This window comes from Tursiops truncatus, chromosome 15, assembly GCF_011762595.2.
Source record: "Tursiops truncatus isolate mTurTru1 chromosome 15, mTurTru1.mat.Y, whole genome shotgun sequence".
Classification (NCBI taxonomy): domain Eukaryota; kingdom Metazoa; phylum Chordata; class Mammalia; order Artiodactyla; family Delphinidae; genus Tursiops; species Tursiops truncatus.
This window is the reverse complement of record NC_047048.1, coordinates 12692237-12711452: the sequence shown is the minus strand read 5'-3', so window position 1 is coordinate 12711452 and position 19216 is coordinate 12692237. Positions and strand designations below refer to the sequence as shown.

Sequence of the window (19216 nt, the reverse complement as noted above, 5' to 3'; positions counted from 1 at the left end):
ATCACTGCCTCTGGCCACTGAAAGAGGCCGCTAATGATAGGAAAGAACATAGGGCCATTTGCATCAATCAGCTCCAGTCTAAATCACTCTTTATGATAATGCACCCAAGCGAAGAAGAAAGTCTCTGATGTCGCCTGCATGATGATGTACCACTGCGCCGTCTCCCCGGCTCAGGCCTCCACATAAATCTCTTAAAGAGGCACGTACCCCACCCAGGACTGCCTGACACGGCCCTCATTTTCTACACCATTAATGATCCACCACCAGGGCAGAGTCATGAGGGGCCAAGCAATCTGTTCCTTCAGTTCTTAGTCTTGGGGATATTCCCTCTGTTTAAAAATAAAATAAAATAAAATAAAAATATATACATATATACACACACACACAAATATATACATATATATATACACACACACAAATACATACATATACATATATATATATATATATGTATAAAACAAGATAGGGGAGAAGAAATAAATCCTGACCTGCTTAGAAGGGACTTATTTATGACACCATTTCATTTCGTTTGTTTTTTTAACCTCTCAAACAAAAATGAAGGTGGGTACATTGCCAAACTTGATTATTTGCTAGTCCTTAAAATGGAAGGCCATGTTGTGTGATGACAAGAACAACCGGTAGGGAACTCTGTGGTCTGGGTTCCAGCCTGGGCTGCCCGGGCCCATGTGACCTTGGGAAGGTCTTGTTAGATTTCCTGGGCCTGAGTTTCCCCAGCTTAAAGGGCAAGACCAGATCACCTCCACGAGTCACAGCCAATGGTGAAAATGCTCTGATTCGAAGACTGTTAAAAGAGCTGATTTCTATGTCTAGAATCCCATTTTGCTGGGGAAAAGGCTGACTGTGCCTCTTCCTGGACCACGGGCCTGAGCAACCACCGCTCCAGACGTCAGATGCAGCGAGCGGCTCTCTTTACAGGGGCACCTTGGAGATGCTGTCCAATATTTTGTAACAACTAAAAAAATGATGATTAAACAACTGCACAGTCGATTCTGATGCTGAGATGTTTCTAACTCTGTGTAGAATTAAGAAGCCTGGGGTGCTTTTCCCATTCCCCCCAAACTACAAACGTCAGCATCTAATAACCTGGGGTCACCTGTCCCCCTCGTAACAGTCAGGAACAGACATCTTCTGCTACTTTAAGCATAACAACCATTACATACATATGTATATATATACTTACACACATACCCCAGAGAGTTTCCAATTTATTATCTGTATATTTTCGGAAACGCTGAAAGAAAGCCCATTTGTAAGGGTCCCTTTGTAGAAAATACCACTGCTTTAACGAATGTGACTCTCAGGACATCACAGAAGTCACTATACAAGTATGGTTTGGCTGCCCACATGACAAACTAATTAGTAATTATTTTATTATGCACAAGGCTGTGAGTGGCATTTTGGTAAATGCTGGTTAGAGCACATTCTAGCCGGTGAGTATGAGCTTTTTATTCCTCTGTCCTTCTAGTACCTTTCCACACTCCAGCTAAACACAGACAGTTATCCATTGTGACTGTGTAACTGTAACAAAAAGACTGGCTATAAGAAATGACTTCCAAATGTTAGAAACTTAGGATGGGCAATGAGAGCTCCTTTTAAAGCCATTTCCCCGCTGGGTCGGTAAGGATTACCTTTGGCTACAAGTGACAGACAACGTAAAATAAGTGGTTTAAACAAGAGTTCTCTCTCTCAAAGTCAAAGGCCCACGGCAGGCAGACTAGGGCTGGAATGGCACTCCATAATACCAGGGGCATCAGGTCTTCCTACATACACTGATGTTTCTGCCTTTATTGCCTTCCATTCCCAAAACCACGTCATGGCCCATGACGATGGCTGCGGCCCCAACCGTTATGTCCACATTCCAGATGGGCATGCTCCTAGCCCTCTAAGGACACTCTCTACAAGCAGCGCTTCACTAATTCATTAAGACCAGCACTTAATTAGCCAGAGCTTAGTTCTAGGGCAGCACCTTCCTGCAAGGGAGGCCGTGAAGGGTAGTCTTTATTCTATTTTGTTGGCCTATGTGTCCAATTAAAAATCAATAGTTTTATTAAGGAGGAGGAAGGGGAGAATGCATACCAGAAGGCAACAAGCATCCTTTGGCACACTTACTTTCCCACTAAGCAATGTACCAGGGAACTGTCTAGTTAGCATGGGGACCCACACCAGAGTTCCCCAAGCCCACACACAACCTGTGGTGTGGAGCAGGGATGCTCTAAGATACTTCTTCCTTTCCTCAGGGTATCCCATCTGGGGCTGCTTTTTTTTTTTTTTTTTTTTTTGCAGTACGTGGGCCTCTCACTGTTGTGGCCTCTCCTGTTGCGGAGCACAGGCTCCGGACGCACAGGCTCAGCGGCCATGGCTCACGGGCCCAGCCGCTCTGCGGCATCTTCCCGGACTGGGGCACGAACCTGTGTCCCCTGCATCGGCAGGCGGACTCTCAACCACTGTGCCACCAGGGAAGCCCCTGGGGCTGCTTCTTGATGACCTTTAATTTTCACAAGTGGGGGGTCCTCTCTGAAAGAGTTATCCCAGTAAGGAACTAGAAAATGAAGTGTGTTCTTCTCGAAAAGACAGCATAGACTCAGAGAATCATTTCCACACTATGGGAATCAGCATTTTAGAACCTCCCAGATAAAATAACAGGACACTAGCTTTTGTCTGTCAAATTGTCACAGAATAACTAATAAAACAGAAAGAGCTCAGAGTTGGCAAGGGTTTGATGAGCTAGGCATCCTCGAAAGCTATGCTGGGGACACAGATGTGCTTACTCAAGTCTTCAGGGAAAGTCATGTTATGTAACTATTCGTAAAAATAAGGGTTTTTCTATATAGAGAATGGATAAACAACAAGGTCCTACTGTACAGCACAGAGAACTATATTCTATATCCTATGATAAACCATAATGAAAAGAATTATTTTAAAAAGAATGTCTAAAAAAGGTTTTTCATTTCTTAGCACAACACACTGACCATCAACATTTCACGTGTGGAGTTTCTTCCTAGAAGTGATGAGCTAACTTTAAGTGAACACAGACAGCAGAAGGCCTCCTACAAATTTATTTCTATAATGCATAAGCAACTTCTCCTTTAGATATTTCCTCCCCCCCCCAAATATAAATATCTGGTGAAGGAATTAACAGATCTTGTAAAAGAACAATTGTATACATCTTCACAGAAGCTTGATACCATACGTCAAGTTCACCTCCATCTCTCTGGTGGGGTACTACGCCACTGCTGCGTCCAGACTGCAGTCGAGGCCCAGAGGAGACGGCCTGGGAACTGCACAGCACCAAGGAAGCCTCGTAATTGTGCTCGTGGGTGACAGTCACCCAACATTCATCATTTCCAGGGCTTCATCTCCCACAGTGCCCCACATTCTTCCTTTCACATCATGTCTACCTTGATCTGTCCTGCGTCTTGTCTAGACTTGGCTTTTCCAGCACCTGGCAGCTCACTGCGTTCTGCCTCCCTGCTCCAAATCCTCCATACCAGACAACTCCACCAGGTTTGTTTCCTCCAAAGGCTTTCTGTCAATGGATTCTGCCCAGAGGACTCAACTGATCACACATGCCAACCCAGAGAAATACATATTTTTAAAAGACAGCATGCCCGCCAGCACTGAAGAATCGATGACTACACTCCTGGTCTTCTGGCAGGTGGCAAATACCATGCAGCTCCTAAGGGACTCTAATCCCGGGAACCCTCTCTGCCTCCCAGCAGAGGGCTGAGGGCAGCACTTCCTTGCTTTAAGAAGGCTTCTCTGGTGGCGCAGTGGTTAAGAATCCGCCTGCCAATGCAGGGGACACGGATTAGAGCCCTGGTCCGGGAAGATCCCACATGCCACAGAGCAGCTAAGCCCGTGCGCCGCAACTACTGAGCCTGCGCTCTACAGCCCGCGAGCCACAACTACTGAGCCCGCGCGCCTAGAGCCCGTGCTCCCATAAGGGAAGCCACCGCAATGAGAAGCCTGCACACCACAATGAAGAGAAAGCCCACATGCAGCAACGAAGACCCAATGCAGCCAAAAATAAAATAAATAAAATAAAATAAATTAAGAAAAAAAAAAAGGAGGCCAATGACAGATGGGCCCCTACACCTCACCAAGAATGACAAGTATACATGTATCAACATGAGGATACATCAATGACAAACCGCCCCACAAAGATTATGAAAGTAGCTGAAGGTTCCAAAAAGCTTATGTACCTCGCACTACGTCACAGAAGCTTCGTGAGCGTAGAGACGGGGTCTATTTTCTTCACCAGGCCCTAACACACTGCCTGCACATAGAAGGCGCTCAGTAAAGGTTTGCTGACTGAACGCATGAATGAAACTTCAAAGCTAAGAACCAAGTATGTCACAAACATGATTACTCACAGGCTACAAAATTAATTTTTCTTTTAAGAATCAGAGGGCTTCCCTGGTGGCGCAGTGGTTGGGAGTCCGCCTGCCGATGCAGGGGACACGGGTTCGTGCCCCGGTCCGGGAAGAGCCCACATGCCGCGGAGCGGCTGGGCCTGTGAGCCGTGGCCGCTGAGCCTGCGTGTCCGGAGCCTGTGCTCCGCAGCGGGAGAGGCCACAACAGTGAGAGGCCCGCGTACGGCAAAAAAAAAAAAAAAGAAGGTTAAGTGATAAATGTCATCCTGTGGGGGACACCATCTAAACTGACCCCAACAGGTTCAACCAATAATTACATACTTATTGGTTTGTAAGGGTTTCGGTGAGTTCTAGGAAACACACCTTCACCATCTAACAGTAACTTCCTAACGTGGGGCAGGTACGTTTGAAACCACTGTGCCAGGAGGCCCAGTTTCAAACCTGGACAAAATAACCTTGCCAAGCTTTCACGTCATCATATAGGCCTGTCCCGCAGGGTTTCTGTGCTAAAGCACCTGCCTACTAGTCCTCGATAAATATTAAATATTACTATCTCTGCTTCAGAGGCACAGGGGCAGGGCTGAGGACCATTAGTGCATATTTCTTCATTAAGAGAAGAAAGAAGCCATTTAACTATTGGCAAAATCATCTCCCTACAATAAAATGTTTTATCTCTTGCTCCTTCCTTTTTCTTTTATTGGCAGGAGAACTCACATTTGCAGGTTCCTCCTAGAGGCCCAGGGCCTTATCTGCGTGTTATCTGGAAGGCGCTGGTAGAGATTACTGAATAATTTTTCACAATGACAGTGGTTTCGTTCTCCGATGCACCTGCCCCCAAACCAATGACTTGGCATCTCTAAGACCAGGGAAGAGGGTGCAGGAGAGCACGTCACAGGGGCCAAGCGCCCAACCCCAGAGATGCTGCACGAGCGTTCACTGGGGCCGTTTTCTAGACTGAAGCCTTTCCCCTGGTGTGTGAATTGGCTGACCAGCCTCTTCAAAGGTGTGGCCCTGTCCAGAGCTTAATTAATCGGGATAACCAACCGAAGGTGACTGGGCGTGTGGCACACAGACGCTGGGAAGAATAAAGGTGAAGACATTTTCACTGCAAAACTCTTAGAGTTTTATATTAAGGAATTTGCAGATCTCATCTCTCCTGCCTGCTCGGCATCAAAAAAAAAAGGAAAGAAAATGGGAAAATGGGGTGAAATGCCACTTTTGCCCATCCTTCTACTCTAATCCGTGTCTATGATCCCAAAGAGCTTTTGCACTTTCTGTTCTTCAAAGACAAAAGAAACAGAAAAGTGTGTAGAAATATTCTATACAGATATAACTAGCTTTAAAGAAAGAAGTATGTAAAATTTCTGATTGACAGATGAGTGCTTAGAGGTAGAATAAGAGGTTTCATGACACAGGTCTTTGCTTTATCAGAGGATTCGCTTTTTCTGAGCACACATCCTTTGTGAATTTAAACTAGGGTACAGACGACTCAAACCTGCATGTCATGTGACTTTTTGTGGATACATCCTTTTCTAAAACAAGGCACATTTGATATCGTGTATTAACGCATATATGCGGGATCTAGAAAAATGGTACAGATGAACCCGTTTGCAAGGCAGAAATAGAGACACAGATGTAGAGAACAAACGTATGGACACCAAGGGCGGAAAGCCGGGCGGGGGATGAATTGGGAGATTGGGATTGACATATATACATGAATATGTATAAAACAGATAACGAATAAGAACCTGCTGTATTAAAAAAAAATAAAATTCAAAAAAAACTAAAACAAGGCACATTTGAGAGGGCTCAACTGGGGACAAATGACAAAGTTGTGATGCCACGTGTGGGCTACCCAGTACACAAACATCCCGACCCACACGGAACTCCCAGTGCCAGGGTTCTTTGTTGACTGAGTTCAAGAAGCAGTGACTCTAATTACTACCCAGCCACCAAAGGGCTCCTGGGAAAAACTGAGAACTGAAGTGCATTCAGGAAATATCCTAATGCTTTAATCTCTCTGCATACTTTTGAAACACCTTCTTCCATGAGACCAAGGGTGACCTCAAGCGTGTTTGAAACATATTACTACACACACACACGGTGCCAACACTAAACAAACACGAACGCGTGCTGTCGTGACACCCTGATCCTCCTGGGAGAGGATCCACTTGTAGAACAAGCAGCAAAACATCCCATCCTTAATCCTTAGCGAGCTGCAAAGTAAAGCTTTCAGGTAAGAACATTGGGCTAGGCGTCCGATGGACCGGGGGTCAAGTCCTGGTCATGCCATCATCTCATCTGTGACACTAACCAAGTCATCACTTAGAGCTTGGGTTTCCTCCCCTGCAAGTCTGAGCGGGCACTCTGTACGTTAGACGGCCTGGCACAAGTGTAACGCCGCTGGGCTTGTCATCATAGGTGCAGAGGCCCTTGCGTGACCAAGGTTTTGCTTTAAGCGCCTCTGCTCTGAAATGCTCTTGCTCCAATATTCCATATTCAAGCTACGGTGCAAGGGTAAAGAGAGACTGCCTGGAAGCCCTGAGGACTCGCCTTGTAGTCTCAGGTGCCCCGAGAGAGGCACCTGCCCTGGGGGGTTGGGAGCCACCTGGCACTGCCACCACGGGATCTGCTAATGCGGAATCAGAGGCTATTCAGGGACACCTGCAAACTTTTTAACTACCTGTGGCCTAGAGTGAATGACACTCTCCAGCACTCACAGAGTATCATAAACACCTTTACAACCACTGATAAACAGTGGGGCAAGTGCTCTTTTTCCAGATGAGGAAACAGAAGGATCACTTCATCTTTCTAGGGCCAGGAGGGAGCACACTCTTGAAAGAAATCCCGGGCTTCTTCCTTTTTGAAAGAGGTGACAAGCTGTTTACTTTTTATTTATTTATTTAGGCCATGTCGCAGCAGGTGGGACCTTAGTTCCACGATCAGGGATCGAACCCATGTCCTCTGCAGGGGAAGCACGGAGTCCTAACCATTGGACCACCAGGGAATTCCCAGAAATCCCAGGCTTCTGAGTTCCCCTCTTACAGGGATGGTAACCCATAAAACAAGAGTGTGTAGGGAAGGCCCACTGAGGACTTCCTTTCTCCTCTCTGCTTTCCTTGTCCTCTCAACACTTCCTGTCTTCTAAGCAGCCTCTGACCTCCACAAAACCTTTCCACAACCCTAACTCACTCTATCCCAGCCACCCATGCAACGTCCTTCTGTAACACGAATTGTAAAACAATGTGAACCTCTTTAGGTGGGCCCTTGACAGTGGGCTCTCTTGCCCTCTTCTTTCACTGTCCCACGCCTACTGGGAACTTTCCCCTGGTTAAAGGCCACGTCCTAGGCTTCCTTTTATAAATCCTAAAGCAACTGCCCAGGTCTAGATGCACAGCAGACATCCTGAGGGATTCCTCAAGGACTAAAAGTCTCTCCTACAAAGGATCTGGATAGAAATATCTCCAAAGCAGATATAAACAGAGCCAACATGCACATGAAGAAGATGCTCAACATCATGAATCATTAGGAAATGCAAATTAAAACCACCGCGAGATACCCCTTCACACCCACCAGGAAGGCCATAATAAAAAGACAGACAATAACAAATGTTGGAGAGGTTATGGAGAAATTGGGACTCTGACGGGGGTAATGCAAAGTGGTCAAGCCACTTTGGAAAACAGACAGGAAGTTCCTCAAAAAGTTAAACGTAGATTTACCATAACAACCCAGCAATTCTACTCCTAGGTATTTGTTGATACTAAAGAGAATTGAAAAATACGTCCACACAAAAACTTGTACCTGAATGTTCATAGTAGCGTTACTCATAAGAGCCAAAAAAAAACGGAGACAGTACAAATGTTTGTCAACTGATAAATAAAATGTGGTCTATCCATACAATGCAACGTCATTTATCTATTTAAGAAGACGAAGTACTGATTCATGCTACAACATGAACAGGCCTTGAAAACGTTATGCTAAGTGAAAGAAAACAGACACAAAAGGTCACATGTTGCGTGGCTCCATTTCTATGAAATGTCCAGAACAGGCACTGCCACAGAGACAGAAAACAGATTAGTGGCTCCCAGACTTGGGAGAGGGGTGTGGAGAGCCGGTGCTAATGGGTAGGGGGTTTCATTTTGGGGTTATGAGACTGTTCTGGAATTAGAGGTGATGGTCGCACAACCTTCTGAATACTCCAGGAATTACTGAGCTGTACACTTTGAAATTGGGGAATTTTATTATTGAGATAGAATGTGAATCTTCTCTCACTAGAGCTGTTACTAAAAAACAAAACAAACCAAAAAAGGCTGCCTTAGGAGGGTGGTTCTCAAACTTGAGCTTGCAGCTGTGCCCGGAGGACTGGCTTAAACACAGGTTGCTGGGTGCCACCGCCCCAGCTTCCGCTCCCGCAGGCCCGGGGTGCAGTCTGCATCTCTAGCCCAACCCCCGTGCTGATGGTCCTGGTGGTCTGAGAGCCCCCAGCCTAGAGCAGTGCTTCTCCCAACTGCAGTGTGCGTGGTGGGCACTGTCCGATGAAGGACTTGCTGCCCAGCTGCCAGGAGTGCTGCCAGCAGGGCGTATAAAGGCCGGGCCACCGCTGCCCGACATGGGACAAATCTGAAGGCCGATCCGGCTCCGGAGCCTCCCATGTGGTCAGGGAAGCCTGACCCTGGGCCTAAACCACAGCTCGACCTCTCCCTCCACCCGCCATTCCTGCCCTGCTGCGTCCCTCCACCGGTGCTAATCCTTAGGGCACTCCTGCGTAAATATCCTGCCTGTTAAACACCAGACTGCGTCACCGGAGAAGCCAACCTGTCAAAACGCGTACAGATCACCTGGGGATCTTGTTAACATGCAGATTCTGATCTGAAAAATCAGGGGGCAGATGTGAGGCTCAGCATTTCTGACAAGCTCCCTAGGAGATGCCAATGCCAGGGCCTACATGACCTCGGAGCACTCTCCTGATGCCACAACGGGGCGACTATGAGCCAGCAGGTCGGGCGTTACATGGAAAAGCACGTGTCCCTTCAGAGGTAACAAAAGGACACCGACATTACCCTGCCCTTCAGATCCAGGCCAAGGAACCGCGTTACAGGTGAGTGTGTTTCAACAATGCCTTTCAGGTACTTCCAGTAGCTAATCCCCTTGGACCGGGGCCCAGACCCACAGGAGCGTTAAGTTCTTCTATGCGCTATTGTTATGCTATGGCCCCGAGGCATCGCTTGGGCAGAGGTTGGTAAACTGCATTGTGCAACCAGCAGACAAGTGGTGACTGATACCCACGACACGGCCTATCCAGGGGACCCAAGACTGAGTGGGAAGGAGGATGAAAAACGTGCGGAGACAAGGGCTTGTGACTGCCATCTTTCCCAGTGCTCCTGCCCTCAGACGAACAATGGATTCTAAGAGACTACAGGCCAGTCTGTGCCTTGTTCCTAAGTTGGATCATTTCATTAAGAGTTTGGAATCTGCTCCTGGCTTGCCGGGAGCTTCATAACCTATCTCTCAGTTTTTCTATCAGTTCAGGCTGATTTTAGATAAATGTAGAGCTGACCGATTATAAAAAGAAGAAAGGGAATTTGGAACCAAATCTTAAAGATGTTACCATGGAAGGAAACTTTCAATGCACCCAACACCCACTAGTCAGAACGAGAATGCCAGGGTTGGCTAAGCCAGGGCAGCATTTCAGAGAGAACGGCCCTCCGTGACTCTCTTCCTTACATCATGGGGCTTTTTAAACAGTTAACAGGCAGGTGTGTGAAGGAACTGTGAGAGTTTAGGAAAAAAAGGGACACTAGGAAGGTGTGATCTTTAGTCACAACCCCTTATGAAAAGTTAGGAAACACGGCAATACGTCATCCTTGAATGTTACAAGTCTCAAATTTCCATCCGTGCCGTGTGTTCAAGAATCCGTCTGTTGTACAGGAGTGTGCTGTGTCTTGGGGTAGAACATAAGAAAGGAGCAGCAAGCCAATAAAATAAGCCTGCGCGCAGAGGCCGTGGTTCTGGTAGCACAGGTGCAGGTATTTTTGACAGTTTTGTTAAGACTTTCACGGCAGTAATGACAAAACAGGGCTGGGGGACGGAGGAAAAACCGGAGGAGACAAGTCCTTAAAATTCTGGACAGTAACACCAGTACAGCCTCGTGTCACTTCCCCACTCTGTCCCCAGGCACCTACAGCGCACCCTGGAAGGCCTGAGGTCAGGAGACACGCACAGCAAACATCCATCCAACCCCGCTTTCTCTCGTTAACAGCAGGGAATTATGGGTAAGTTCCCAAAGGCCTTGCAAACTTTAAGACCCATGCAGCATTAAAGATGCACTGCCCCATCCCTGCCATATGCTGTCTCTTCTGGAGTGAAATACAAGTTTCACGGCGCTCCCTGAGCCCACTCGTGATACGGGAGCTCTCTGGAGAAGGGAGTCCCTGCTCATCCTGTTGAAAAATCTAGACCTTATGTAAGCAAGAGGCTGCAGCCAAGGTATAAATAAATATTATTATTTCAGGTGCTAATTATTTCCCAGTACACTCGAAACCTAGTGATTTCCAAATCTGCTGGAGCTTCTTACAGAAATAAACACACTCATCCCAAGGCAGGCTTAAAAGGATTCTGAGAAACCTACACCAAAAACAAAAACAAAAACAAGAAAATTACCCTCTGAGGAGGGATTTCTCTCCAGTTTCACTGCTTCCCACGAGGGGAACAATTTCATGAGAACATAATAGTAAAGGAAACAATACACCACCAAAGAGGAAAATCACATCTTTATAATTACAGATCAGCGCTCAAACAAATTCCACACCTACACCCTCGCTCCGCTTTGAGGCTGCATGACTTCAGTGGGGCTTGCCAGCCCCTTCAGCTATCAACAATTACAGCTGAACAGTGCAATCACGAGATTTTTGATACAGAAACCCCAGACAGCAGAATACCCTCAAATGACCCTCTCACTTCATTCTTGGGGAATGTGGAAAACACAGTTCCAGAAAGCACAGATGGGGGCTAATCCCACTGCGGGGGAGCGCTGAGCTTTGCTGTCTTTGTAACAGCCGATGCCGGTGTCAGAGATGAGCTAATAATTTCTAAGCCACACGGATTTGTATCAGACGGGAATTAGCAGCTGAAAGAAAGTCCTGCTTGGTCCAAGCTAGCACATGCCTGTATTAGGACTTCATTTAAGTTCCCATTACTTGAGCAAGCACCCACGTTTATTTCAACGCACCGGTTACTTATCCATTAAATGGGTTTCTTACCCATCACACTGGTTATTTAATTCCTACCCCATGGCTCCCCCAAGAAATAAAAAGTGCACTATAATTATATAAACTCTTAATTAAACTGAAGAATTCAATGTTGCCATTACCCGTCAGTAATTCCACTCAATTAGGACAACAGACTTCCGTTTATTACTGAACTCCTAATTGCTACTCATTTTCCTGGTTAGTGATTGCCAATCCTATCAGACAATGTGCTTAAAATTCTGCCATGAAATGATATTTCTCCCCATCAGAGGAAAGGTGGAATCAGAGAGCCCTTACGTGGTCAGGAGTGGGGTCCTCTTCTCCAGCCCGAGGCGCCTCCAGGCTGGGGATTTTAAAGGCGGATTCTCCCTGCGGTTGGTTACTGGTGCTGCGATCCACGGGAGACTTACCCACAAAGCAAAGACGTATCCAGGTAGCCAGAGAATATCAAAGCCAAAGTCGAGCCGAAGACAAAAACAAAACCCACGACGCGGTCTCGGGATTTCCAGAAGTTCAGAACCTCCGGGAAAGGCGCATCTGAGGTCTACAGGCAGGCGGCACGTTCAGCATCTGCTGCATCTTGGCCGCGGGAGAGCCGAGTCGACGGTCCGAGGGAAGAGGATGGCGGCCGCGCGGCGTCCCCGCCGGGCCAGCCTAAGCCTCCTCTCCGGGGTGCGGGCACCGAGCGGACGAGGTCGCCGCGCCCCGGGAAGCGGGCCAGACAGCGGGTCCGGGCGGCGGCCGCGCCAGCCGTCTACCCGCGGCGCGGGGAGGCCTCGGACCCCGAGAAGCGCGCCGCCCTCCCGCGCCCCTCCCCGGCCCGCAAAACGGCCCGACCCTCCGCGCTGCTCATGACCCGCTCCGCTAATTAGCCCAGAAGACTGAGACCCGCGGCGGGGCAACTTGACGATTTATTCCGGGCCCGGGGGAGGTCACCCGCGGTGCGCGCGCCGATTGGCTGCGGCGAGCCGGGCGCGCCGGCGCGGGGCTGGCGGCCGCCACGCAGAGCGCGTGCACTTTCTGCCGACTCCGCATCCCGGCCAGGCAAGGAGGCACGAGCGGGGCAGGGCGCCGGTGTCAGGGCCGCCCTGAAGCAACCTGAGGCTCGCGGCGGCGGGACAGGTTGGTCGTCAGTGCCCGGAACCACAGAACTGCCCCACCAATCCAGCTGGGTGGTTTGGAAGAAAGGCTCCTTGCCGTTTGGGTGTTTAGACGTTACAGCCTCTACTTGAGTCTTCCAGTTGACAGTGGGCTCAAACCATTTACAGCCAGAAGAGGTTCTGAATTTACTCCAACTTCATGGTACAGAGGAGGACACTGAAGCTGAAAGGATGGAGCGGCTTGTGAAGGTGAGAGGGTGGAAAAGCCAGGCCGGGCCTCAGGTCTCCCCATCCAGAATTTCCAAAGAGCACCCGGGCCGCCCTTGTGGCTGCCTTCCTTGCCGAGAGCCCTAACCTCAGGGACGTTCCCAGGAATGCACAGCACAGCACTGAGCGATGCAGTTAGGTCCACCCCACAACCTGAGAGGTCGGCAGAGATTATCTCCATCTTACATATTAAGGAACTGAGGCCTGGAATGGTTCCGAAACCTTGCCCCTGAACTAGTAAGTGACGGAGCAGGCACGCAGGCTTCTAATTCCCGAGTTTCTGCCACAGCATTTCAGTGCTCCTTAACCAAGGAGGTGAGCTGAAGAGGGAGAATTCCTGGAGGGGTCAGCCAGAAACAAGTGGCCAAAGCTGACACTCCTGCAGATAGCACTGGCCCCTAAGAGGGGCTGCTTCAATGCCAGCTTTGCACCTCTCCCCACAAAGCAGCCAGCAATAATTCCTGTCTGCCCTGTTTGGGTGGTTCTGGACATGTTCGTCTTCATCAAAGTCAGCGCACTCACCACCCCCATCCATAGAAGCAGTAGCTGCAGAGAGCTTTCCTGTCCCAAGACCAGAGAGCTACTGTTTCTCTCTCTGTGGCCCTTGAATGCACAGAGTCAGGAAGGGCTCTTGCCTGGTTCTCTCGTGTTTGGAACTTGAATTTAAAAAGCTCAGCATCTGAGCCATCCTGTCATGTTCCTGAGCAGGGATCAAGGCCTGCTAACCTGGGCTAGCGAAGGACAGGATATCAAAGCGTGGTCACTGGACCAGCATCATCTAGGAACTTGTCAGACATGCAAATTCTGGGGCCCAACCCCAGGTCTACTGAGTCAGAAACCCCAGGGGTGGGACCACCCAGCAGTCTGTGTTTTTCGAGGCTCTCCAGGTGATTCTGGTGCACACTCAAGTTTGAGAACTACTGCTGTAAAGAGCTGCTTCCCGTGGTCATGTGAGGGAGGACAGAGCAGAGGCCACCGTCAAGGTGGAACAGTCAGCACTGTGCGTGAAGAAATGCCTCCTCTCCCCTCAGCCACAGTCAGAGCCCCTCGAGGGAGGATTCTGAAAGGAGAGGAGTAGAGCTGGGGCCTGGGCTTCTTCTGTTCTGACTCTAAGGGTCATGAGTCTGACCCCATCCTACTCCTTTCATCGTGACACGAGAGGGCACAGCATCGACGGCTGCCTGGGCTGCCGTGTTCTGTGACACTGCACCTGGCCTGCCACCTTCCGACTGAGGCAGGCCTTCTGCTCCCGGGCCGAGGCGCTGCTGTTTCTCCATAGACTCGTGTGGGGAGCATTTACGCAGCCAGTCATTACTGTGGAGAGGTCGCGACAGCTTGAGGGGAGCAAGTCCCCGGGATGGGGTACTCACCTTGGTGGCAATGGACCTGCAGTCTGATCCCACCCAGGGCCTGAGCTTTCCTCTCTGCTCAATGGGAAAAACAGTCCCTCCCTTGCTTTCCTAGGCGATGTGAGGACTAAACAGCACTTTGTGTTTGGGGGAGAAAAACAAAGCATTGCTGAAAACATATACGGCTTGTTGACCTGCCCCCAGATAATCTCCACTAATAAAGGGATGTGCTGGCAAATGGCACTGGACGTTGAGTCTTCGATTCCATGATCACCACACTAGGGTCTGGCCTTGATGCAAATGGTAAGGCAGGCCACTCGGCCTTCAACATGGGGAAGACGCAGTTCTTCGGGTAGTGCCTGCTCTCCTCAGGTGTACAAGGATGGAGGGGAGGGAACCGAGGGGGACGATGCTCTAGTCTTACTCCTCAGACTCTAAGTGACTGAGGAGGGAGCAGAGCATGGAATTTTTAAAGTACTACATTCCTATTTAATGAATCTTTTTTTTTTTTTTGCGGTACGCGGGCCTCTCACTGCTGTGGCCTCTCCCGTTGCGGAGCACAGGCTCCGGACGCGCAGGCTCAGCGGCCATGGCTCACGGGCCCAGCCGCTCCGCGGCATGTGGGATCTTCCCGGACCGGGGCACGAACCCGCGTCCCCTGCATCGGCAGGCGGACTCTCAACCGCTGCGCCACTAGGGAAGCCCTGAATCACGTTTTTTTAAGAAAGGAATATTACCAGCTTAGATGATTGAGTGCTTACTGCAGGGCAGGAGGCATCATTCTCAGTCCTTTATTTGTGTTAATGCCTCAAAACAGCCTCTGAAGTAGGTACTGTTATCCTTAATTTACAGATGAGAAAATGGAATTATAAACATATCCAAAAACCTGTCCAAGGGCACAGAGCTGTCCAAGTGGCAGAGCTGGATTCAAACCCAAGCGGTTTGGCTCCAGAATCCAAGCCCCTAAACTTAACGCTACCGCCCGTGATGAAATGTTAAGAGAAGAAAGCTGAACAAACAACGCAAATATGTAAAATGTATCGATGGCATATGTGAATATTTTTTCTTACTGTGTGTTGGATTTTCTAAATGTTATCAGTGAGCATATGGTACATTTGAAACCCACATCATTTTTAACTGTTATTCTTTTTACAGACTGTAGTTTCTGTTAAGGGCTCAGCCACAAGGGGACCCCTGAACCTCCCGGGAGGCCTAGAGGTTTGCTTCTGCAGGCTCGGTGGCTGGAGTTTTGAGAGCCACGCCAACTGCAGCAGCAGGCAAGCTGAGGGCTGGCGGATTAACCGCGCGGCAGCCTGGTCCGGGTGAGAGAAGGGTGTGCGCTGTGAAGCGCGTGGCAGGCAGGGGAGCGTGAACGCAGCACAGGGCGGCCGAAGGAGACGGCGTGGGATTCTGTTGCCAGGAGCCGAGGCTTCCTGTCAAAGAGTGGACTGGTGTAATCTCAACGGTATTTTCCCCCCAGGAATGGGTAACAGCATGTCCTGTGAATCAAAAGCTCCTAGGTGGACACGAGCAAATTGGGTGTGTCATGCACACCTGGTGAGCTCCGGCCCTAGGCCGCTTCCAGCAGCACCCAGTCTTTCTAATTTGCCCTGGAACTCTTACCAATCCACCGAGGGGGGTGGGGCAGGGCAGGTAGTCTCACTCTTCCTTTCTGAGGCTTACAGAAGCAGAGATACCTGTTCAAGTCGCAGTGAGGGGCAGGCCGGGACTAGAGCCAACAGCCCCCGAGTTCAGCGCTGGTGTGCCACCCACCCCACGTTACCAGTCCAGGTGCAGCTGTAAATCTGGATGCGGAAACGTTAACTACAATTCACTTTAACTCTGGAGTAAGTTACAGAGACACAATTTAGCGGGCACTCTACTTATTCAAAGTGTTACAAGTATCTATACAATGAAACTAAACCCGGAGCTCTCACAGAAAAGCTACAGTAAAGGAGGAAAACGACACCTTACAAAGCTACATTTTGCTTCAAGGGGGAGCTTTACAGCCACAGCTACGTGTGCTTGGTACAACTGGGAAATCTGTTATGTTTGGTTGCCAACTCAACTGATTTCTACATTCCTGCCACATTGCTGAGAGATTCCCACACCCAAGGAGAGAATACTTTCATGTACTCAGTTACAAGGGCTTCTAGTGTATTTATGACTTCACAGAAATTTCTTTTCAGTCGTAAAAGTATAAAAGTATGATGACTGGCTCAAAGGTCTGGGGAGCCCAGGGACAAGGAAATTACCTTACTACTTTACCCCAGTAATGCTGCCTCTCTCTTCAAAGCAAGTCCTCACAGCAGCCACCATCACGGTGGTGGATCTAAAGAGTCCCTAAGATAAAGGATCGGCGCGCCCCGAAGAAGCCCTGACAGCCTGGGGAGGCGGCAGATGGCAGGAGCAAGGAATTTAGAGCCAGAGAGGTCTACGTTCTGAGGCCCACCAGCCGCCAGCCCGGCGAACTCGGCCATCACTTGGGCCTCCCTGGCCTTCACATCCCGTGTAATGAATGAGAGCGGCATCGCTTCCCGCAGGCCTTGGGAGGGGCAGTGTGGCCAGCGCCCCAAAGCAGTGCCCTTGAGCCAGAGGGGCTTGTCTTGTCAGCACTTCTTTGGGCCCAATATTCCCTTGTTTTAGGGACTCTAGATACACAGATGGAAGAACACGCCCCTGGCCAGTGTTCTGTGAGGTCACTGTTGGCCTGAGAGCAGCTGTTTGGGGGCGAGTTCAGTGCACGGTTTGAACACGTACATGGCAGTGGCCCCTCAGGCCTTGCCTCTGCAGGCTGCCCCCAGTGACTGCTGGGAGGAAAAGCAGCACTTCTAGGCTCTGTGCTGGGGAACGGCAGAGGAGGCAGCTGGAGGGGAAGAGAAGGGTGCTTTTATGACCGGCTTTGTCACGTAGGCCTGAGAACAACTCTGGTCCCCCCCCCGCCCCCCGCCCCAGTCCCTGACAGCTTAGGAGGATGAGCTAAGTAAAAGAAGCTGAACAGAAACCATCGGTCGTATCCCCGTGACTTCAGGGCACTTTTCTCAATGGGGTTTCGCAAACAAGGGGCTGGCTTGTGCTTCCTCTCCCCGTGAGCCCAGGCGACACCTTGGTTCCCCACCGCGTCCTATCCACGCAGCCCCACTTCTGCCTGCTGGACGAGGCTGGTCTATTAGTCCCCACGTGGGAGGATGGGTGGCAGTAAATCCAGCCCCCAGACCCTCTCTCCTTGCTGCGGGAAGGAGCGGGCTGCCCAGCTCACATCCAGCAGTGCATACGGCAAAAGCCACAGCTCCACCACCAGTGGGGGGGCCAGCACCCGGGAAGAGGGCCCCCCACTGCGTGAATGCCCGCCTTTTTATGATTGCTGCCTCGGCAGGAAATGCTCTGAGGGGATTTTGGAGGACATGGGGTAGCTGACAAACGTTTCAAAGTAGGTGCTTCACTTTCAGTGAACATGAGCTTTGTAACCCCTGACATACAGATTGGAGTCTGAATATGCTTAGATCTCAGAATGGAAGGGTTTCTAAAGAAAAACTCCAGAAATACCCGAATTCAGATGTAGAAAAAAATGTGCGAGAATCAAGAACAAAGCCCGTGAAAGCAGAGGGAGTGAATAACCTTTCATTTCAAGCCGGTTTCCCCACTAGAGACAGTCGTGATCTGCGCAGGACTATTTGATGCAAATGCCCCTCAGAAAAGAGCCAGTGGATAATAGATAAAAAGATTATCTGTGACATTATGAAAAATGAAAGTTTAAAAATGGCTACAAGTCCGATTAAAAAAAAACCCTAAACTTTATTCAGTCTTGTTGAAAGGCAATAGGGGAACTGTTTTATTCAGCCCCTGGGGTCCCTGCCTCTCCGCCATTGTTCTCATGTCTTCCACCAGCTCATCAGTTTTCAAAAATCTTCCCTGCTGGTTTCTCTTTGCCAGAAACATAAGGTCCAAGAAGCTATCAGAGCCCTGTTTCCTCTGCCTGACTTGACTGTGATGCTAGAAACGCGAGGGCTCCAGCTCCTGCCCCTCTCTCTTCCCTTCCCTGCAGTCCCCCTCCGTGCTAAACCACCGGCTGCACACTTGAGTTAACAGATGAATTACAGACTCCAGGCATGGGCTTCCAGGGCAGGAGAGAGTCTGATTTCTGTCCAGGTCTCTCTTGATTGGCTCAGCACGGAAGTCTTTCATTTAATGGACCAGGTCCTGCTGAGAACACCTCTGCTGGAACCACACTGATTTCTTTCTTCGCTGGAGAGAGGAGCAGAGATCCTAAAGAAAGATTTTCCATCTTCTGGATTTCTCGTGTGCTCACTACATACCATTCTTTTTAAACAGAGCAATCACGGGCGTGACCCAAGACTCCAGGAAACACTGGATTCGTTTGGCCGGCCATCTTTGATCTCAAAGCTGGCCGAGGTGTGGAAGAACCAACGTGAACACCTAGGCCACAGAAACACGCCTTTGTCTCCCCCCCAAGGAGGAGACAGCCTGGTGCAGCCGTTCGTTCGGCGCGACGGTCTGGAGATGCACTACCTGGTACAGTGACCTGCAATTCAAATTCCAGCTCTCCTGCCTGCTATCTGGGCTGACTCAGCGCATTTCCATGCCTGAGTTCCTCCATTTGGAAAACAAATACAGAAGATTATTAGATTAAAACATATAAAGTTGCTGGTATTTGACTTTTTTGAATCTAATCTTACTGTAAGAAGATTCAGTTTTATCTTACAATAAGATGATTAGATTGTGCCACATAGAACTGCCGACACTTGACCGTTTTCACATACAGAAATGACCGTTTCTTCTTCGAAAATGAAAAATGGCAATTTCATGTCGGCTCATCCCAATACCTACTTCAAAGTGTG

At 49.3% G+C, this 19216-nt stretch overlaps 1 protein-coding gene and 1 long non-coding RNA gene across 9 annotated transcripts in view; one reads left to right on the top strand and one right to left on the bottom strand.

Moving 5' to 3' along the window:
* The window catches only part of AUTS2 (activator of transcription and developmental regulator AUTS2), a 1117278-nt gene that overhangs the window by 166090 nt on the left and 931972 nt on the right, over positions 1–19216 (bottom strand). The gene's annotated exons all lie outside the window — the stretch shown is intronic.
* Positions 11205–19022, top strand: LOC109547716 (uncharacterized). Its single transcript, XR_002173652.3, has 2 exons — positions 11205–12990; positions 18690–19022. It is a non-coding gene; the product is annotated as an uncharacterized lncRNA (long non-coding RNA).